The sequence below is a fragment of the Sardina pilchardus genome, chromosome 5 (assembly GCF_963854185.1).
Source record: "Sardina pilchardus chromosome 5, fSarPil1.1, whole genome shotgun sequence".
Taxonomy (NCBI): Eukaryota; Metazoa; Chordata; class Actinopteri; order Clupeiformes; family Clupeidae; genus Sardina; species Sardina pilchardus.
Genome location: NC_084998.1, coordinates 29442869 through 29448932, shown reverse-complemented (window position 1 = coordinate 29448932; position 6064 = coordinate 29442869). Strand labels below are relative to the sequence as shown.

The window sequence follows — 6064 nt, the reverse complement described above, 5'->3', positions numbered from 1 at the left end:
ACTGATAAACACCTAGTACAAAAACGTACATGGAACTCACAAACAAACAAAAAGGTTAAATAACAAACTTACAAACACAAACATACATAACACAAAGAGCAACACACACACACAGAATGCTAGCACACACACACACACACACACACACACACACAGATATACGCCCATTATGGACACACACACAAACACACCCAGTATGACCCTGTAAACACGTATGTTCCGCTAACTTTTAAACCGACAAACTCTGAACGTTTGTGTGTTGCCATAGTGACCTGCAAAGGCTGTTGAATGATGGGTCTGCCCAAACATGCCACTGTTGAACACGGCATTCTCTGTTTCAGTGTTTGATCAAGGCACAGATGCCACACACCCACACTCACACACAAACACACACACACACACACACACACACACACTACAGAGAAACACAGAGAAACACAGACGGCAAACAGAAAAACACACACACACACACACACACACACACACACACACACACACACACACACACACACACACGCAATATCATGCACCTACTACATGTGTTCCTCATAAAAACTTAATTCACCCTGAGATGAATCCATCTACAAGGATTCCATACATTCTTCCTTTGTGTGTGTGTCTGTGTGTATGTTTGTGTGTGTGTGTGTGTGTGTGTGTGTGTGTGTGTGTGTGTGTGTGTGTGTGTGTGTGTGTGTGTGTGTGTGTCATAGTTGCTATAATCAAGGGTGTAGTGGTAAACTATGAATGATCTGTGATCACGGTAAGTTGGACTGAGTCATGCGGTATCAGATGTGTCCAGATGGTGGAGGTTACCCAGGTAAAAAGAAAAACTATTGAAAATATACTTTTTCAGAGTGTAATAAGTACAGTGTGTACTTTTTTCGTCAAATCCAAGTATATTTAAGTATATTAAAGTATGTATTAAGTTCATCGTAATACGAACTTCACTATACTTCAAGTGTGTAGGGTATGCTAAATTGGAACAACTATTTACAAACTTCAAGTGCACTGAAGTACACTAATTAAAATGAGCAATTAAGCATACTTACAGTACAATTACATTGTATGACCATTCTAATAGAAGTACACTTAAAAAATAATTGGAGCTCAACTTACAGTTGAGTTTAAGTACATTTTGTACATACTGTTATCATACTAAGTATTACTATAAAGTATGTTAATTTAGTATGCCTCTTTAATATTTCAAGTGATCTACAAATGCACTTCCGTACTATATTTAGTGCATTTAAAGTGTCCCACTATGACAATGATAACATATTTCAAGTGAAGTTCAATTACAAGCTAAACATCATAGACACATACTTTCAGTGCAATATTATTATATTTTATTGTAGAAAAGAACTGTCTTTGAAGTATATTTTATCTGTACTTTAATTCCCATATTGTTATACTTTGGCATACATGTCGATATTACACTTTAAGTGTATTACATTACAATTAATTTCAAGTGCATTACAACAGATTACAAATCTCATTTCAGAAAGGGAACTTTATTACAATAAAATTACAAAAATACATAATTCAAGCAAAGGATATATAATGCTAATAACACAATAATTGGGAACATAACTACACATCACCATTCACATTTATTGAATATTACAACACGCAAATGCAGCAAAGTCCCTGAATTTGCATGAATTGGTGAACGTGCAAGATCACAAAATCATGGAGGGCCTGCACAATGCTAATGAGGGATCGGTTCAAGGTACTTCAGTCATAGTACCATGTCTTCACTGCAAGTCTCACTGCTAGTGCGTGGTGAGTCGCTTTGGCTGGAGGAAATAGATGAATCTGCCATGTTGTTTATGACTGCTTTCAGTGATGACACCAGTCCTGGCAGCTCTAAAACAAGGATGCAATATAAAAAGGGTCAGTATCACATTATGATACAAAGAATAAGTATCACATTGTGTCAGAAAATAGAGCATATACAGCGAGGATAAGTATTGGAACCCATGCTAAAGTTAACTAAAAAAATTAGGAAATATCCAACTTTTAAGGACACCAATTGTCTTTGTGAGTGAAATGTATAGCAAATAAATAAATGTTCTTCCTTAAAATACAGGGGTCATAAGTATTTGCTCCCATATGTTAAATTCCCATAGAGGCAGGAAGATTTCTATCTTTAAAAGCCACTTATTTCATGGATCCAGTATACTAGGCATCCTGATAAAGTATCCTCAGCCTTTGGAATTAAAATAGCCCCACATCACATACCCTTCACCATACCTAGAGACTGGTATGATGTTTTTTTTTCGGTTAGCCTATTAGCCGGGTTGGCATTGAGCCCAATGAATGAGCATCAAACCAGCTAATAACTGAAAAAAAAAGGTCAGGTGAGGTCAGGACTGTGTGCAGGCCAGTCAAGTTCATACACACCAAACTATATCATTCGCGTCTTTATGGACCTTGCTTTGCACACTGATGCACAGTCATGTTGGAACAGTAAGAGATTTTGGACAATTCCATGCTCCCAACTTTGTGGGAACAGTTTTGGGAATTGCCCCTTTCTGTTCCAACATGACTGTGCACCAGTGCACAACGCTAGGTCCGCAAAGACATGGATGACAGAGTTTAGTGTTAACTGGCCTGCACAGTCCTGACCTCAACCCAATAGAACACCTTTGGGATGAATTAGAGCAGAGACTGAGAGCCACCTCGTCCAACATCAATGTACAACCTCCCAAATGCGCTTCTGGATGAATGGTCAAAAAAGGGTGGACCAACATCATATTAAACTCTATGAATTAAGAATGGGATGTCTATTGACATCACTATACTTTTGGCAATATAGTGTACGCCGATGCAAGCTCTATAGTGCTTCATCAATGAAAAATACTGTCCGTCTCCACGACTTCTTTGATGCATTTTCATGCAGTAAGAGAGTCTGAGGTCCATTTTCACCGAATTTACACTGTTTTTTGGGATATTCATTTACACTTACTAGGTATTCCTTTGAGTTTCTCAGGGCCTTCAAGTACACAACAAGTGCTTGCAGGTGGCAAACTCTCAACGAGCCAATGATGGGATTCTGCAAAACAGGGAAATATAATAATAACACTACTTTACTTACACTTACAAATTAAGCATCTTAATGTTTACTACGCCTTTACCGTGCAATCCCCCAATGTTAACTTGGAGATTTGGGTATTGGGATGCAATGCCTGTTTACTGCTCCATGGATAGAGGAGTTTCAAAAGACTCTCAATACATTGGAAATGCATTATAAGATGTATGTAATGCTCATGACTTAGAGAGAGGTGGGGCATGTGACAAGGTGTGTTTACGTAATCACATGTAGAGGTTCATATAATGCATTTCCAATGTATTGAGAGATTTTTTGGAACACATTGATCTTCAATGCAAATCTATTCATGGGGTAGAAACAGGTAGTGCAACCCAAAAATGTAAATGTTAACATTCAAATTCGTCATGTCAGCATGGTCAAAAATGTTTCGTTGACAGGTGCATGTTACGGCCCTGTAGCTCATGGCCTAATATTGGTTTTCAAAGTGGGAGGCACAAAACAACTTCTCACTAACCCGATCAATGGCAGCCATGATCTCCTTAATCTTATGTCTTGTTTCTCCTCCCTTCCTATGGCACTCAGCAGACAGCCTGGAGCAGATGTCAAGTTCTGGCATAAACTTGGACTTCAGTTGCACAATGCGTGTGAAATTCTGCACATCTTGAACCATACGAGGGTAGAGGGGACAGAAAGAATGTACAAAACAACCCAGCATTTGTAGAAAGAATTACAATTAGCATACAGAAAACATTGATCTAAGTATGATATCTGCTTCAGTGACTATGAAGAGCATTCCATGCTTATAATAAACAGGGACAATGATAATAATTATGCACATAGGTATGGGTGTCTACCGCAAAAGTAACCATGAGCTAACCTGTAATGCTTCTGTAAGAGAGACCTCAATGACGCTGATGTCTTGCACTCTGCACTCCCACGTCTGTGGAGAAAGTATATCAAACTCAACAAATTTACACCATGCAAAACTATAATAATATCAGATTACTGAAATCTTTTAGAATTTGAATTAAAAGTTGGGAAGAAAACATTTAATTACATTGAGGCTTGTTTGTGATTAACAAATCACTCAAACATTTAGAGTAGGCAGCCTCTACCATGATCATGAAAAACTTACTTGCTTTACTCGTTTAATATAGAAGTCGAATGAGAGCAAGTAGCCTACAATAATGCTGATCACATCATACAAAAATAATGATAAGTCTTACGTTTGTGTAACTTGTCCTTCAAAGATAGTCTGCACGTGATAAACGTTACAGAGAGACTAGGCAAGATGGTGTGGTTTGCTACACGGACATTCAAATAATTCAAATGTTTGTGGACGAACTTTAGTGTCTGTAACAACGCAAATTGTTCATGACACATAAGGACAATTTGGTAACACAGACTGGCCTGCACCTACGTTTAAACATTAAACTTTTCAGATAATAATCTAACTATTAGTATTCTAAGCCTAACACATAAACATAGGCTGGGTTTGTGCGGGGCTAGCTAGCGGCTATCTTATGTTAGCCGTTAACTGCTAGCTGCATGAAACAGCAAACACATGAAGTCGTCCTGACCTGGTCACATCCATGAACATTCAATTGTGTTTTATGAAACAAACCCATCAAGGCATAACCACCCCTATTTTCGGCAGGGAGTAAAACTGACCTGGGAAACATGATACAATTCTAACGTTAGCCTGAGATGATTAGCTGTTAGCTACTTAGCCGCCCACATGAGAACTGCTGAACCTCATGTGGGCGGCTAAGTAGCTAGCAGCTAATCATCTCAGGCTAACGTTAGAATTGTATCATGTTTCCCAGGTTTGTTGTCATGCTAAACTCCCTAAAATTACACCGAACTCAAAATAAGAACACTGTGTGTTTAGCAAATACATACCTTACAATCCACAAGTGAGGGAGAAGAGGCAGACCTGCCACAGCCAGAGACCCTCGTTTGTGCGTTTTGAAATAATGCTTCTACGGCGACCATAGAGTGACATATTTCCTCCAAACACGAATGCATTTCGTATAACTGACTCATTTTCACCTAGAAACCTAATTTTATTGTGTAAATCCTACGAAAAAGGATTCATTAAGATGAGCAATAGTGAGATTTCATTTTTTTGAGAGTGAGTACTGCCAAGTACTGAGATTCTGATACTGAATTGACATGTAAATACAATATCTGTAAAAATAATTAGGCTACTGTTCTTAAAGTGACTTTTCTGTCAATCAAGTGTTTATTAATACATGGTGGTGATAGTGTAGACTTATGTATTCCCTCACCAAGATGTGGAGCCAAATGAAAAAATATATAATTTGTACAAAATAAACTTACTTCGTCCACACTGCAACATTTAATCACATTACTCTTTCAGAAATCAGCCTAACAATGTAAAAACACTTTCCATTGGTAGACTACAGTAAATTGATACATTACCACCAATTAGTTGAAATCAAATGTACACTTTCAAAAAGTATACTAACTCTGTATTACAAATAAGTGCACTTACTTAAAGTGCATTAAATTATCACTATTTTTTATATTTTAACATATTTTGTGAAAGTATTCCGATATACCACTAAAAATGCACTTATTTTAGAGTGTACTGTACAAAGTGTACAGAAGTAACACTTCTAATAAAGTGAGATGATAGTACACTGTAAAAAAGTATGCTAACAGTTTATTTGCAGAAATGACACTTTCCATAAGTACACTAAATTGCCACTCAAATTTATGTCAAATTTAATACACTTAAAACATTGGTACTTTTATCAAATTTAAAATACACTAACAACAAAGTACACTTTCAAAAAGTGCAATCAAAAGACAATTTGATTATTGTGAAATTAGTATACTTTCTTTTTGGACTCAGAAGTTGAACTTAATTACACATATTTTTAAGTATACTTTATAAAGTATACATTAAACTCACTTCAAATAAAGCACAGAAATGAAGAAGCATACTTGCTTTATACTTCATGTACTTTAACCATATTACTAATA

General features: G+C 36.9%; 1 long non-coding RNA gene across 1 annotated transcript; it reads right to left on the bottom strand.

Annotated features, from left to right (window-relative positions):
• Positions 1-2968: 2968 nt before the first annotated feature.
• Positions 2969-4220, bottom strand: LOC134079642 (uncharacterized). Its single transcript, XR_009939104.1, has 3 exons — positions 3930-4220; positions 3567-3712; positions 2969-3055 (listed from the first exon to the last, which is right to left on the bottom strand). It is a non-coding gene; the product is annotated as an uncharacterized LOC134079642 (long non-coding RNA).
• Positions 4221-6064: the final 1844 nt, after the last annotated feature.